The sequence below is a fragment of the Bubalus bubalis genome, chromosome 11 (assembly GCF_019923935.1).
Source record: "Bubalus bubalis isolate 160015118507 breed Murrah chromosome 11, NDDB_SH_1, whole genome shotgun sequence".
NCBI lineage: Eukaryota > Metazoa > Chordata > Mammalia > Artiodactyla > Bovidae > Bubalus > Bubalus bubalis.
This window is the reverse complement of record NC_059167.1, coordinates 49,159,010-49,175,829: the sequence shown is the minus strand read 5'-3', so window position 1 is coordinate 49,175,829 and position 16,820 is coordinate 49,159,010. Positions and strand designations below refer to the sequence as shown.

At 41.0% G+C, this 16,820-nt stretch overlaps 1 long non-coding RNA gene across 1 annotated transcript in view; it reads right to left on the bottom strand.

The window, feature by feature from the left end:
* The window catches only part of LOC123328056, a 65,009-nt gene that overhangs the window by 2,247 nt on the left and 45,942 nt on the right, over positions 1-16,820 (bottom strand). Inside the window, exon 3 of the long non-coding RNA XR_006542788.2 lies at positions 2,686-2,873. This is a non-coding gene — a long non-coding RNA (uncharacterized LOC123328056). The remainder of the gene's footprint in view (positions 1-2,685; positions 2,874-16,820) is intronic.

The following is a 16,820-nucleotide window of genomic DNA, read 5'->3' as shown; positions in this document are numbered from 1 at the left end:
GTATTCAAATTCCAAATTAAATTTCCTTCATATCTTTGGGAAATAGTCATGAAGGCTTCTCCCAGCTCCCAACATCAACTAACACCTGTAACAGGGGAAACTAAGGATGAAGTGATATTATGAACTAGGATAATAAAAATTTATAAGAAAATTACCACAGATCTTTAAAAATTATAAACACAATCCTATGGATGCCATACTACCTCTACACAGAAATTTCAATGTAACAAACACTTTAGAAACTCAATTTCAGAGATAAAAATAGTATAGGAGTTATATCTTTGCATCAGATAAACAAAGATTCAATACTAAGACATCACTGATTTTCAAGCAAAATAGTATTAGATGTGTCAATAAAAGCATACATTGGGCATCTGAAAGGAGGGGGAGTGTCTGTCCCTGATGCAGGAAAAAGACGAAAGTAGAGGAAGCAGCATCAGCAATAATCTGAATAGAAAAGCCAACTTCGGTCTGGGCAGGACAGATGCCATGTCCCAGAAAATGCTGCTGAAACTAAATATCTCTTTGTCCACTCTGCCAATTGCCCTCCCTCCCAACTCCAATCAAATGTACTGCTGGGTGGCATTCACTTAGCCCTAGTGATGATGGTTCCAGAGGTGGAGATGAGATTCAAGCCAGGTATGAGAGTTTAGCGAACTGAACACTTAGGAGGAACAGTGTCCATACAAGACAGCTGCCACTTAGGATACCAGCTGCAAATGTGAGGAATTCCCCTAACCACCCTCAGTTTTGATAATTCACCGGAAGGGCTCGGGATGCTCCGAAAGCTACTATACCCACAGTTACAGATTAATACAGGGATTAAAATCAGCCAAGGGAAGAGACACATGCACAGGGCAGAGTCCAGGATGGGTCCAAATACAGAGCTTCTGGTTGTCCTCTTCACAAAGAGCCATGGACGGTGTTAACTCTTTATGGCTATGGTGTGCGACAATATGCACGGCTAGCCATGGATGCTTACCCCAATCTTTGGTATTTAGAGTTTTCTTTGGGGCTCCATCATATACTGTGTATGTGGCTGACCTTTATTCCTCAGCCGTTTCAAGAGGTTGGGCTGTTATCTTTAATCTCCAGTCCCTTCTGGAGACAAAACTGGTATCAAGCAGCCCAAAGCTCCCAACAAAAATCACATTTTTAGATTGCTAACTTGTGGGCCAAAACCCTCAGACAAAAACACTTCTGTCAGGCAGGACATTCCAAGGTCACCTCCCTGTGGTTGAGGGGAAAGGCCAGATCTCTCTTTGTGTGTGTGCATGCTAAGTCACTTCAGTCATGTCTAATTCTTTGTCACCCTATGGTGACTGTAGCCCACCCGGCTCCTCTGTCCATGGGGATTCTCCAGGCAAGAATACTGGAGTGGCTTACCATGCCCTCTTCCAGGGGATCTTCCTGACCCAGGGATCAAACCCCCATCTCTTACATCTCCTGCATTGGCAGGCAGGTTCTTTACCACTAGCACCACCCAGGAAGCCTCTGACCTCTCTTCAGGTAAGGTTAATTCTCTAATGCATACCAAAGCATACCAGACCATTAAGAATTCTTCCCCAGGAATTTTCTTTCTGGAGATAGAGAAGAGGAGACCGTGTTAGTTGGGATCCCTAGAAGCAGAGCAAGGACTCTTATGTATGTGATTTACTGAAGAAGTGTTCTCAGCAGAAAGCCATCAGGATGTGAGGGGGGCATGGTAGTAAAAGGGAAGATGCTAAGCAAAGAAATACTTTCAGGGGACTTCCCTGGTGGTCCAGTGGCTAAGACCCCAAGCTCCCAATGCAGGGAGCCCAGGTTCTATCCCAAGTCCAAGAACTAGATCCCATATGCTACAACTAAGAGTTTGCATGCTGCAACTAAAGATCTCACTTGCCGCAGCAAAGACTGAAGATTCCACACCCTACAACTAAGATCCAAAGAACCAAAAAAAAAAAAAAAAAATATATATATATATATATATATCAGTTCAGTTGCTCAGTTGTGCCCGACTCTTTGAGACCCCATGGACTGCAGCACACCAGACTTCTCTATCCATTACCAACTCCCAGAGCTCGCTCATCGAGTCATTGATGCCATCCAACTATCTCATACTCTGTCATCCTCTTCTCCTCCTGCCTTTAATCTTTCCCAGCATCAAGGTCTTTTTCAATGAGTCAGCTCTTTGCATCAGGTGGCCAAAGTACTGGAGCTTCAGCTTCAGCATCAGTCCTTCCAATGAATAGTCAGTACTGATTTCCTTTAGGATGGACTGGCTGGATCTCCTTGCAGTCCAAGGGACTCTCAAGAGTCTTCTCCAACACCACAGTTCAAAAGCATCAATTCTTTGGTGCTTAGCTTTCTTTATAGTCCAACTCTCATATCCACACGACTACTGGAAAAACCATAGCTTTGTCTAGACGGACCTTTGTTGGCAAAGTAATGTCTCTACTTTTTAATATGCTGGCTAGATTAGTCATAGCTTTTCTTCCAAGCATCAAGTGTTTTTTAATTTCATGACTGCAGTCACCATCTGCAGTGATTTTGGGCCACCCCCAAATATGTATATAAATATTTATATACAAAAAATAAAGATATATACAAAATATATACATATATAAAGAAATGGTTTCAGCTAAAGTACTGCACATAGACACAGACTAGGCACACAGCACTGACTGCACCTGAGACCTGACCCACCTTGAGAAGAGGCTTTGTATCTCCAAAGCAGTCAGTCACTGGTTTGGGGCCACCGCAGGGGAGGGATTCCTTCCCACGAGTTACTGGATAAGGCTGCAACTAGTGGCCCAAGGCAGTTCTCCAGGGTTGGGTGCAGCTGTGAGCAGTATCAACCACACTGGCAGCAGCTCAAGGCTAGATGCACTAACCTGGAAAAGCACAAATGCATGGGTTGTCAATAGCAATGAATGTCATCCACACCGGGTACTGCTCAGGTTCAGTCTGCTGTCACGGTGAGTTCACACCATCCAGTCACAGCTTCTCCTACATTCTGGTGCTCATAATCTCTGGGGAAAGTTACAAAAGGAAGGTCAATGAGAGGCTACAGCCCTCTGCTGCTGCACTGGATCACAAGGTCAGATACTCATAATCTCCCCACTTTACCACTCATTCTAGATTTCCCTCTGCATTGGCAAAGGTTTCCATTGCTATAGATTTGCCTGGTGTAGTAACACAGACCCTCCATGTGAACAGGGCTAAGGTCATTCTCAGCCTATAGTTGCTATTTTCATCTATTTACAGTTAAACCAGGCAGGAAAATAGTAAGAGATGCCATGGCTGCTGCTAAGTTGCTTCAGTTGTGTCCAACTCTGTGCGACCCCATAGACGGCAGCCTACCAGGCTCCTCCATCCCTGGGATTCTCCAAGCAAGAATACTTCAGTGGGTTGCCATTTCCTTCTCCAATGCATGAAAGTGAAAAGTGAAAGTGAAGTCGCTCAGTCGTGTCCGACTCTTAGCGACCCCATGGACTGCAGCCTACCAGGCTCCTCCGTCCATGGGATTTTCCAGGCAAGAGTACTGAAGTGGGGTGCCATTGCCTTCTCCGGAGATGCCATGGCAGATCACCTGAAAAGCAAACCCATTTCTCCCTGCTCCTTTAGATATCAAGTTCTACCTCTTTGTAATGATGAAAGACATTACCCCTTTCCACTGTGCTAATTATTTTCTTTGCCTACCAACTGCTGAAGAAGGACAAGGATCACAAAGTGACCAGGAAGCAGCTGTAGCTTTAGGTTTAGAGGTACACTATGCTCTTTGGTGGGCTCCCCTGGTGACTCAGTGGAAAAGAACCTGCCTGCCAATTCAGGAGACATGGGTTCGATCCCTGGGTTGGGAAAATCCTCTAGAGAAGGAAACGGGAGTCCACTCCAGTATTCTTATCTGAGAAATCCCATGGACAGAGGAGACTGGTGGGCTACAGTCCATGGGGTCACAAAAGAGTTGGACATGGCTCAGTGACTAAACAACAATATTCCTTGGTGGAAGGACCCACCCTGCTGGAAATTTAGAATTCCCAACCTGCAGATTCTAAAGATGCAAAGATAGGAAGAGAAGTTCTCCAAGTGGGTCTTTTGGATGGCTGAGCAGGAATATACTACTATTTCTGTTCCTTAGTTCCTGAACATATGCATTCTAACAACTTGTGACATAGCTCTATACAATAATCATCACTTTAAGATATATACAATATTCTAAAGAACAGTAACCCTTTCTCACCTGGGAGTCATCTCCCAGCTAGCACCTTAACAAAAGGTTCAAAAAGCCATTCCACCACATTATCAGGCTGACAGCTCCTGGTTTGTGCTATATATGGTAGAACCAGTGGATTCTATATTCAACTACAAGTTGTCTCATCTCCTTTGCCATAAAGTGGGTCCTTTGGTCTAAGGAGATATTATGTGGGATCTCATATCAGTTAATCAAAGTCAAAGAGCTCTCAAAGAATAGAGTTAGTGAGTGGTTAAGCCTTGTACCCAATAACACACAATGACAATGGAGCTGATACTATGATACTACGAAGGAGGAGACTTCCACCAGAATTCTTCAGATACGGCCTCACCCATGGTGAAGGTCAGGATATGCTATCTAGATTCTCACTCACGGAAAGAGTTTGTAACTCCAGCTGCTGAGAGTGCTGTCAGCAGGCAGTCTTCAGCTATCAGCACTCGTGGGATCAGCCTCAGGTACAGATAGTGCCTAGCCCATGGTCATGCCCCTTCCAGGGAAGCTCACAGCCATGACTTATTAATAGGGGAGTATAAAGGCCTTGCCCTCTAGGCCCAATATGGAAAACTCTGATGGGCTATTTTAGCTCCAGAGCTCCTCCCTCCCTTCCACAGGTATCTATCACAATGGCACTCCCTAATAAACAACCTGCAGCCTAAACTCCAATTCAGTGTGCTTCCCAGAAAGCCCAACATGCAATAATTAGTGCCAGGAGTGGCCTAAAAACACAGATAAGATAGGGGTTTACAGTTAGTTCATTCACTACCTGCCATAAAGAGGAAGCCATCACTGATAGTAAACAAAGCACAGCCTTGGCAGCAGGGAGCTATGCAATGGGTCAAATTTCCCCTCGTAATGAACTGGGAAGGCATATCAGTGGAAAGAAATAACCTAGCTGGTCTGATGTATTAGACATTGGAGAAATATAGATATGTTAGTAAGTACAAGGGCAATGGAATTCTGTACCTAATGCAAAAGAGGATTGATGCTGTAGAAAAATATAACAAGACGCTGAGAGCAATTAATACTCAATTGACAAGTGGAAAACCAGGGGGCCCCATAGCAGCATATAAAGTGGCTTCCATTTCCTGCAGCAGGGGGGCAGAGAAAACTTAGGACAAGGCCCAGAACTTAAGAGTAGGTACTTTCCAAAAAAGTTCACCTTTCAAACAAGACTGATCAAGACACTATTTGAGAAAGAACTGGACCTTAACACTTAAAATGAGGAAGTTTGGGTTGATACCCTTGAAAATATGGAATTCTCAGATTTCCTGAAAGCTATCAGCTTTCATAAAGAGCCCAACCTTCCCTATTCAGAGTTATCATAACTCTCTTGCTTTAAGAAAATGTAGATTCCTCTCTCCTACTAAACAATGTGTGCTCCTCTAAGAATCTGTAAGGTAGGTAGGTAGAGGATGATTCTGATGGGGTTAAGAGCAAAACTCAGCTGGGGATGTATTGGGACTAATAAGGACAGAAAGAAAATGCAGGATCCAGCCAGCATGTGCTGGAAAGAGCTGGGGAAACATGCCTGGGACTGTATTCTGGGGACTTGGTCAAGACACTAGAACAAAAGATGGTAAATGGGGTTATTTATTAAATCCTGAGACACAGGATTTAACAACCATAGGAAAGATCCCAAAAGAGAGTATGAACTAAATGGACAGCACATATAAGCAGAAAAATGATGGACCAAAAAAAGGATATCAAAATGCCAGAATCCTTGTGGCAGATGGAAAATGGGAATGAAAGTCAAAAGGGAATAAGCATGCTAGAGTAGGTAGACCATATCAAACAAAGAACAAACCAAAGAAACCTCTAATAACATTCAAGGGGAAGACCTGAAGGATAGACAATTTACCAAGACCACTGGGATGTGCTGGTGGCAGAAGAAAAGCATCACTTGAAAAATTCACTGTTGGTTCTCTTCTTTATGCAGGCACTCTTAGATGAGCGCTTCCCAGGTGGCTCAGTGGTAAAGAATGTGACTGCCAATGCGGAAGACACAGGAGAGACATGGGCTTGATCCCTTGGTTAGGAAAATCCCCTGGAGAAAGAAATAGCAACCTACTCCAGTATTCTTGCCTCGGAAATTCCATGGACAGAGGAGCCTGCCGGGCTAAATATAGCCCATGGCGCCACAGAGAGTCGTAGGCGACTGAGCATGCCTACGCACGTGCACTCTTAGAAGACCAGGCTAACTCATAGCAATAGAGACATAAGGCCCCTAGAAAGACAGAGGCCAGGTGGTAGTACTCAATGATCAGAAGCCAGATTGATGCAATTATCTTAATAACTAGCAACTTCAAGCAGGAACTAAAAGGAACTGACCCATGGAGAATTATGGAGATAGTTAGTATAATATAGCATCCCTAGGAACAAAAAAGATGGACAAAACTAAATGTACTATTCAATTTGTGCCATCAGAAGACATCAAGGATAACTATTTAGGAGACAGAGGACAGTTGTCTCAATAAAAATTCATAATTTTTCTTCCCACTTTTCAAAATTGAACCAGTTTTTTAGACCCAGAGGATACCAGCTCCTCAGAAGGAATAGCTCAGCAACAGCAGGGCAGATGTACATGGTAAAAAAAATCTTTTCCACTAGGACCTATAGTCATTTACTCAGATATATATGTACTGGGAAAAGGGAACTGTCCCAATATTTAAGAGACTACTGAGTATTGTTTTAAGATGAATATAGCATCCTAAAGAACAATCCCCTTTTCTCACTTGGTAGTCATGTCCAAAAAGAGCAGAGATGGCAGCTGAGGATGACAAGCATCTGGACTGAGACAAGTTGTAATTTTGGGGGCTGCAGTTCATCTCACACTCCTCTTCTAAATTGTTTTCTCCAGTAGGAGCGACCCATCAGGATCCTAGAGGAGCTTCATTGGGGTTCTATTTTAAGAAGCAGATTTGAGCCATTCAGAAGGTATATAGTGATGGACACTGTGATGCCCAGACCCCTTTTTAGAGAAGGACTTTGCTGTCCAGTCACTGAGTTTTTTGGACCCAGCTCTTAGCTCTTTCCAGGATTGTCTCAGTTGCAGAAAAGTCCCTCACCTAGGTTACAACCCTTCTCAATGGCACACATCCAATGACTGACTGACACTACAGGTAAGGCCCCATCATTTCCACCCAATATAAGGCAACTCAGACAATTAGCTCCAGAGCTCTCTGTGGCATTGGCAAAAGTGTCATCAGGAATGCATTACTGTTTGGATTTTCTCTCTGCATCTACCTGCTGCTTTTTTACCCCTCTTCAGGTATTAAGGACTTTCCTGGTGGCTCAGTAGTAAAGAATCTGCCTACCAAGCAGGAGACATGGGTCGGGAAAATCCCCTGGAGAAGGAAATGGTAACCCACTCCAGTATTATTGCCTGGGAGATTTCATGGACAGAGAAGCCTGGTGAGTTAAAGTCCATGGGGTTGCCAAGAGAATGACACAACTGATTGACTAAACAACAGGTATTAATCCCAAAGGTATTCTGTAATAAACATCTTGCACTCTAAACTCTGACTCAGCGTCTGTATCCTGGAGGATCCAGCCTGCAGTACTGACCTTCTCCAAATCAAATGGAAGAATACAGATATTTTACTGAGATGAGGGTTGAGTGGTTGGTGGCAGTAGAAATGAGGCACTGGGTTCCTGGGTTTTGAAATCTGCTCTGTTTTCCATGTAAGGCTTCACTGTTTGGACCTTCAAATGGTAGTTAGAAACTCCAACCCCCTCACTTTGAAAATGTCCCTATCTTTAACCTGCTCTATTTCCCTCTGCACATTCTGCAGTGTTTGCCTCTCCATTTCCTTGGAGTCTGTCACCTGTCCCCACAGAACTCATCAACTCCTAACCCTTTCTTGGGATCCACTGCATATCTACTGCATGTACAAAAATCTACTTGCATCACTTTCATGGTACTTGGCGGGGTGGGCGCGGGGGATGGTAACCACAAAAAGAGAAAGCTCATGCTGTCCACTGTGCATACATGAGTAAAACGTCCTTTGTCTCTGACCCAGGAGTCTTGCATCCTCTGAAGCATCCCTGAAACTTTCAGGTTGACTTTTAGCATGCAAGTAAGGTTTGATCTCAGATCAAACTTCACTGCCCCTGACACTTTTCTCCCATGGAAAGTTGGGAAAAGAAGTTGCCACTCTACTGGTGACTGTGATTCTTCTCAGTAATCATAATAATCAAACATCCATCAATCTTAAAGATTAATTTTTTAAACACATCTCTCTATACAAAATATTTCCATTTCTCCTATTGGCATAACTTTGAGTTCTTGCCTGGAGAATCTCAGGGACGGGGGAGCCTGGTGGGCTACTGTCTATGGGGTCGTAAAGAGTCGGACACGACTGAGCGACTTCACTTTCACTTTTCACTTTCATACATTGGAGAAGGAAATGGCAGCCCACTCCAGTGTTCTTGCCTGGAGAATCCCAGGGATAGGGGAGCCTGGTGGGCTGCTGTCTATGGGGTCGCACAGAGGCGGACACGACTGAAGTGACTTAGCAGGCCTTACCTTAAAAGAACATAAAATCCTCCTTGACCTGGGCTAAACACTCTGACATTAAATAATAATAAGGGACACTCTGCCCATATTGCTTTTCCCTGTTTCTCCCCTGATTGCAGGAAGAAGAATACAGAGGTAATTGTCCCAGCTGGCTCTGCCACAGTGGGAATATTAGTAGTATGGTAATATGTAAGCCAAATTTGAGGTGACAGTGGAATACATAACTAGAAATTTCCAGTAAGAACTTGGAAGGAACTTGAGGAAAATGTCAGCATTAGAGATAAAGATGAGGTCATTTGAATGTCAGTCACAAACTTGTATAAGATATGCCACTTACTTTCTTTTTTACATCTTTACTTTCTGATCCTGATTCACTTTCTGACTCCATTCCTGTGAGCTGATAGGAAAGCTGATCTCAGCTTTTGTTTTAAGGATGCCCTTTTCCCTGGGTTGTACTATAATTTCAAGGTCTTACATAGTACCAGCGCATGGAGGGGAATTTACACAGTCACCATTGGAAGTTCATTGTTCCGTTTCCACAAACCTTCCAATTCTAGAAGATCTCTGCTGCTTTTGTGCCAATGTAGTGCCTGGGGATCTTTTTTAGACTACCTACGTTTCATCTGTCTAGATGCCGCAAGAGCCACTTCTCTCTGGCTGCGCTCTTTCTCTGCTTTCTCCTTGATGGTACTAGCTGACAGTAGAATGCCAGTATCTAAGCTCTGGACTTTACAGATTGCCTTCTCATTCCTGCTCTCCAAGAGAATATCTGTTTAGTCTGATGTCGATCTTTGTTCTTTCATGTTTATTCTGAGACATGCCATTTATGCCTAGGAATTTTATCCCTGCTTCCTTTTAACTTCCCCTTTAAGTCTTTCAAGGGCTTACACTTTTGGAATGCAAAATCCAGGGAGACTTGTGGTCAATTTCTGCTTTCCCTTCTGCTGCATACCTTCTTTAAGGCAATGATCACCGAACAACATGCTTGAATGAGAAGTAAGGAGAAGGGAAATATAGAGATGAAAACCCAATAGATTTATATCTCACTGCCACATAGATTTGATCATAAGCTAAAGAAAGGTGAAGCCATGAAGATTAATGAAATAATTTTTATCCAATTACATCAAAATCCATTGGTCTAACTTGTACTTTAAATCACTTCTGCTATTAAACTTGTCAAACTATGGTGATTTCATTTTTGTCTGAACTCAAAAGAAATAACTATCACCATATTCATTCTTTTGGTTATGATCACCGCTAACTGTGACTTATCTTGCTCTTTAAATATCCTGAGATTTTGCCCATAATTTTTTTAAATTGCAAAACTAATATGTGTTCATTATAAAGAATTTGTTTGGGGATCTAATTTTGTGCAATGGCAGTTAAGTATTTTAACTAATGTTTTAACTGAAAATACCCCCCAAATGCTGAATCTATATGTTTCAATTAGGAGCACTAAGAAACTGGTGAGATCATAAGGAACCACTGGGACAAAATCCAAGAGAAAGCTGAAATGCAGAGAGAGAAGGCCCAAAAACAAAGCAACTTTTGGCCTGAGGGTGTTGGCATTCCTGGAAATTTTGATTTGACTTGGAAAACTTGCAGGGTGGTGAGGACAGATGTCAAATCCTAAGTGGAAGGGTTGTTGATATTTAGTCACTAAGTCATGTCTGACTCTTTGAGACCTCATGGACTGTAGCCTGCCAGCCTCCTCTGTCCATGGGATTTTCCAGGCAAGAATATTGGAGTGGGTTGCCATTTCCTTCTCCAGAGTATCCTCCCCACCCAGGAACTGAACCTGCTTCTCCTGCATTGGCAGGAAAGTTCTTTACCACTGAGCCACCAGGGAAGCCCAAGTGGAAGGGATGGGGAGATGAATAGAAAACTTACCCAAATTAAACTGAGGAGGGGGAGAAGAAAAGAGGGATGGAGAGAGGAGGAAGAAGAAAAAAAGAAAGGATTAAAACCCCTAAGAATTTGGAACTATGCAGTGTATCCTCCCATGCATGAGCAGCCTAGATTTAAATCACATAATGGTTAAGAAAACCTCAAGCCATAAACTTATTTTGAGAGATGGTCCTGAATGGGACCCTGGCAGAAGCAAACACAAATACTCCCGGGAGAAGGTACTGTGGTGAGTAGAATCATGTCTCTCCCTGTTCCCCAGAACAAAATGTGTACATGTTCTAATTCATGGTGCCAGTAAATATGTTAATACTTGTCTTGGTAAAAGGGACATTGCAGATGTGATTAAGTAAGAATCTTGAGATAGGAGCTTAGCCTGGATTGTCCAGGTAAACCCAGTATAATCATATGGGTTCTAATACAAAAGATGCAAGAGGATCAGAGTCAGAAGTAGGAGATGTGGTGACAGAAGCAGAGTTTGAACTGTGCAAAGAAAGAAGTAGAAGTCAATGACTACAGGCAGCCTCGGAAGCTAAGAGACAGGGAAACAGATTCTTCCAGAGTCCTGAGCAGGAACACAGCCCTCCTGACACCTTGATTTTAGAATTCAGAGCTATTAGAGAATAAAATGTGTGATTTTTAAGTGATTAAATTTGTGGTTATTTGTTATAGCAGCAATAGGAAAATTTTACAAGTACCTTAACTATTGTTGTTTAGTCAGTGTCATGTCCAACTATTTTGTGACCTCATGGACTGTAGCCCACCAGGGTCCTCTGTCCATGGGATTCTCCAGGCAAGAGTCCTGGAATGAGTGCCATTTTCTTCCCCAGTGGATCTTCCTGACCCAGGGATCCAAGCCGCATCTCCTGCATTGGCAGGCGTTGGCAGGCCCATTTTTTACCACTGAGCCACCAGGGAAACCCACCTTAATTATAGGTCCCAAAGAAACCCCATCAGTAATTTGCAAAAAGAGTCATACACAGTTTAAAAAAAAAAAAAAGCATAGAAAAAGGCAAAGAAACAATTAATGAAAACCAGGGACTTCCCTGGTGGTCCAGTGGTTTAGACTCTGTATTTTCACTGCCAAGGGCTCTGGTTTGATCCATGGTCAGAGAACTAAGATCCCACAAGCTACGATCTGCCATCACACAAAATTAGATATCCAAATAAATTCTTTACAATGAACATATATTAGTTTTGCAATTTAAAAAAATTATGGGCAAAACCTCAGGATATTTATGTGATGTGGCCAAGGAGAAAAAAATTAATGAAAACCAGCAGAAAATACATAATACATAGATGTAGAAATACATAATAAATAGAATACAAAGTATTCAGATATAAACTTGAAACCCCTCTATTCCTACTGTGTTTAAAGAAAGAAAAATATGTTTGAAATTTTATCTATAATGGCACCCCACTCCAGTACTCTTGCCTGGAAAATCCCATGGACAGAGGAGCCTGGTGGGCTGCAGTCCATGGGGTTGCGAAGAGTCGGACACGACTGAGCGACTTCACTTTCACTTTTCACTTTCCTACATTGGAGAAGGAAATGGCAACCCACTCCAGTGTTCTTGCCTGGAGAATCCCAGGGACAGCGGAGCCTGGTAGGCTGCCATCTATGGGGTCGCACAGAGTCGGACACAACTGAAGCAACTTAGCAGCAGCAGCAGGACAAAATAGACCTCAAATGACCAATCAGAAATTTCTAGAAAGAAAAAATACATACTGATCACAATAAAGAATGTAATGGATGTCCTTATCAGCCAGTTGGTTCTAGACAGCTGAAGAAAGAATAAATGAATAAAAAAATAAGTTAGAAGAAATTATCTAGAATGCAGCATATAAGAGAAAAACATAGAAAAATTTGAAACAAACATTAAAAAGCATGGGGATGGAGTGACAAGGTCTAACATACATTTGTCAGAATTCTAGGAGGAAGGAAAGAGAGGGTGGACAGAGGAAATATTTGTAAAACTCATAATCATGGCTAAGAATTTTCTGGAACTCATGAATGACAACAATCCACAGAGTCAAATAGAATAAGGTAAATAAAAAGGAATCACAATCTAGGTGCATCATGGTGAAAATGCAGAACACCAAAGAAAAAGGAAGCCAGATATAAAAGATCACCTTAAAGGTCAGCTGTTGACTTCCTTTTCAATAGGAAAAATGAAGGCCAGAAGACAGTAGAATATCTTTAAATGTTCTTAAAGGAAATAATTGCCAACCTTGGATTCTATGTACCAAGACAAAGGTACATTCTAAAGTGAAAGTGAAGTCGCACAGTCGTGTCCGACTCTTTGTGACCCCATGGACTGGAGGCTACCAGGCTCCTGCTGCAGCTGCTTGCTATGTTGCATCAGTCGTGTCTGACTCTGTGCGACCCGACAGACGGCAGCCCACAGGCTCCTCTGTCCCTGGGATTCTCCGGGTAAGAATACTGGAGTGGGTTGCCATTTCCTTCTCCAATCATGAAAGTGAAAAGTGAAAGGGAAGTCGCTCAGTCGTGTCCGACTCTTGGCGACCCCATGGACTGCAGCCTACCAGGCTCCTCGGTCCATGGAATTTTCCAGGCAAGAGTACTGGAGTGGGTTGCCATTTCCTTCTCCATGGTATCTTCCCAAACCAGGGATCAAACCCAGGTGTCCTGCATTGCAGGCAGATGCTACCGCAGGCAGATGCTTTACAGTCTGAGCCACCAGGGAAGCCGCTTTCATTCTGAAGGCAAATTCTAAAAGATGTACTTCAGGCAAAAAGAAAAAAATCTCAAATGGAAGGTCTGACATGCAATAAGGAATAAAGAACAAAAAAGGTGGACATAATAGGTAAATCTAAATGTGAACAATGACTTAATAAAAGTCATTTCACAAGACAATAAAGTCTTCTGAAATTTAAAAAAATCACAACACAGAATTTTAAAATTCTACAATATTCCATGGAGATGGGAAATGAACTTAGTATGCTCTCAAAAATTAGATATTGTGCTGGAAAAGACTAAAGGAATTGGTTCATTTTGATAAGTTAGGCATATATTTTCAAATTTCTAAAGTCACCAGTAGGAGAAGAGAAACCTAATGTATACATTTCAAATTCTTAAGAAGTCAAAAAGAAGGCAAGAAAGAAGAGAAAAAGAAATGGAAAGTGTGAGACAAGTAGAAATCACAGGTAAAATGACAGATTTTAAACCCAAGTATGTCAAGAATTGTGTGACACAGACTTAATGCTCTAGAAAAGAGATTCAGGCTAGGTAAAATAACATGATATAACTATATGATATTTACAAGAAACAGGTTTAAAACAATAAAATTCAAAGAAAAGCACAGAAAAAGGTATGCCATGCAAATACTAAACTCCTTCCTAAAAAAGCTAGTGTAGGAGGAGAGAGAGGGATGGACTGGGAGTTTGGTTAGTAGATGCACACTATTACATTAGGATGGATAAACAACAGGGTCCTACTGTATAACACAGGAAACTATATCTGGGATAAACTACAATGGAAAAGAATATTGAAAAAGAATGTATATATGTATATAACTGAGTCACTTTGCTGTACATCAGAAATTAGTACAGCATTCTAAATCAACTATAGTTTTTTAAAAAACTGTTTAGCTTTTTGCTATGTTAATATCAAACAAATAAAATGCCAATACAAAAAACATTACAAGAGACAAATAGATCATTTCAGAATGAAAAAGGTGCAACTGGCCAGGACAATATAAATGCTTTAAATTTGTATAATCCTAAATAGTATAGTCTCAAAATTTTTAAACAAATATTTGCCAAATAGGCACACACAAAATAAGTATTGATATATAGAAGACATGAATAAAATTAAGGAAAGTGAAGGTGTTCAACTCTTCACAACCCCATGGACTGTAACCTGCCAGGCTTGTTTGTCCATGGGGTTTCCCAGGCAAGAATACTGGAGTGGGTAGCCATTCCCTTCTCCAGGGGATCTTCACAACCCAGGGACTAAACCCAGACAGATTCTTTACCATCTGAGCCACCAGGGAAGCCCCCAAATTAAGAAAACTGACCTAAATAAAGGATTAATGTAAAACGTACACATTTTTTCCAAACACACACAAAATATTACTTTAAAATTAGGCTATACTGTAGCTCAGACAGCAAAGAATCTGCCTGCAATGCAGGAGACCCGGGTTTGATCCCTGGGTCAGGAAGATCCCCTGGAGAAGGGAATGGCAACCCATTCCAGTATTCTAGTCTAGGGAATTCCATGGACAGACCATGGAGTCGAAAGAGTCAGACACGACTGAGCAACTAACACATAACTATAAAGCAAGTCTCAACAAACCTAACATGGTTAAAATTATATAGACAATTATTTTAATTAATAAATCTTACATTTTTAAAGTCATTTTAAGTTTATAGGAAAATTGAGTGGAAAGTAGAGATGTCCCATAAATCTCTTCAACTTCCTCTCTGATCACTCAGTTTCTACTATTATTAACTTAAAAAAAAAAAAATGAACACATCCATCACCTCACAGTTGCCATTTTTTGTGTGTTTGTACCCTCGTCACATGGTAAATGGCACTCCACTCCAGTACTCTTGCCTGGAAAATCCCATGGACGGAGGAGCCTGGTGGGCTACAGTCCATGGGGTCGCAAAAGAGTCAGACAGGACTTAGCAACTAAACAACAACCCTCTTAACAACTTTGAAGAATACAATGCAATATTTTGAACTATAGTCACCACGCTGTATATTGTAAATCCAGGATATATTCATCTTATAACTAAATGTTTGTACCCTTTGACTAACATCTCCCCATTTCCCCCATCCCTCAATCCCTGGTTTAGCTAACAATCTACTCTCCGTTTCTATGAGTTCAGCTGCATGTGTAAATGAGATCATACTGTATTTGTCTTTCTGACATTTCACTTAGCATAATACCTTAAAGTTTCATTCTTGTTGTTGAAAATGGCACTATTTCCTACTTTCTTACTGCCAAATAATACATATATGCCACATTTTGTTTCTCCATTCAACCATCAATGGATACTTAGGTTGTTTCCGTATCTTGGGTATTGTAAATAAGTGAACATGGGAGTGAAGATATCTCTGAGACAGTGATTTCATTTCTTTTGGATGTACATCTAGAAGTCAGATGTCTAAAACATATAGTAGTGCTAGCTTTAACTTTTTATGAATTGCCACACTGTTTTTCATAATGGCTGTACCAATTTACATTTTCACCAACAGTGCACAAGAGTTCCCTTTTCTCTACATCCTTTCCACCACTTATTATTTCTTGCCTTTTTGATAAAAGCCATTCTAGCAGGGGTGAGGTGATATCCAATTATGGTTCTGATTTTCATTTTCCTGACGATTACTGATGTTAAACACCTTTTCGTGTACCTACTGTCTGTTTCTATGTCTTTTGAAGTACTTTGCCATTTAAAAATCAGATTTTTCGACTTTTTGCTATTTATATGTGGGTTCCTTATATATCTTGAATATATGGTTTGAAAATAATTTCTACCATTCTGCAAGCTGCCTTTTCATCTTGTTGATTATTTATTTTGCTACACTGAGGCTTTTTAGTTTGATATATTTCCATTCACTTATGATTTTGTTGCCTATGCTTTCAGTGTCATAACAACAACAAAAAAATCATTCCCAAGACCAGTATCATGGAGATTTCCCCCTGTGTTTTCTTCAAGGAGTTTTATGGTTTCAGGTCTTACATTTAAACGTTTAACCATTTTGAGTTTTTTATGCCAGAAACATACTGTTTTAGATGTTCACATAGTTAAATAATTCCCTAATTTTTTCTATTGCTTTTCAGCTATCTCCTTCCAAAAGTTTGATAAATATTCACTTCTGTTCTTGTTTTAAATTGCTTATATAAATTTGACTCAAACCATCTGGAATTTATTTTCATGTTTTTTTAAGAGGTAAAAATCTATGATTTTTTTCCAAATTGCTAAACAATTGCTCCAAAATAATTCACTGAATTACTCCTTTTTCTGTTGATTAATGCTATGTCCTTTATTGCTTTCACTTTATATTCAAGTTTATTTCTGAGCTATCTTGTGCCATTGATTATTTCTTCTTAGCCCAGTATTTAGGCATGTTTATAACTGCAAGTTATATTATAATATTCTTTAATTTTAGTAGGATCAAACTTAACAGATGGT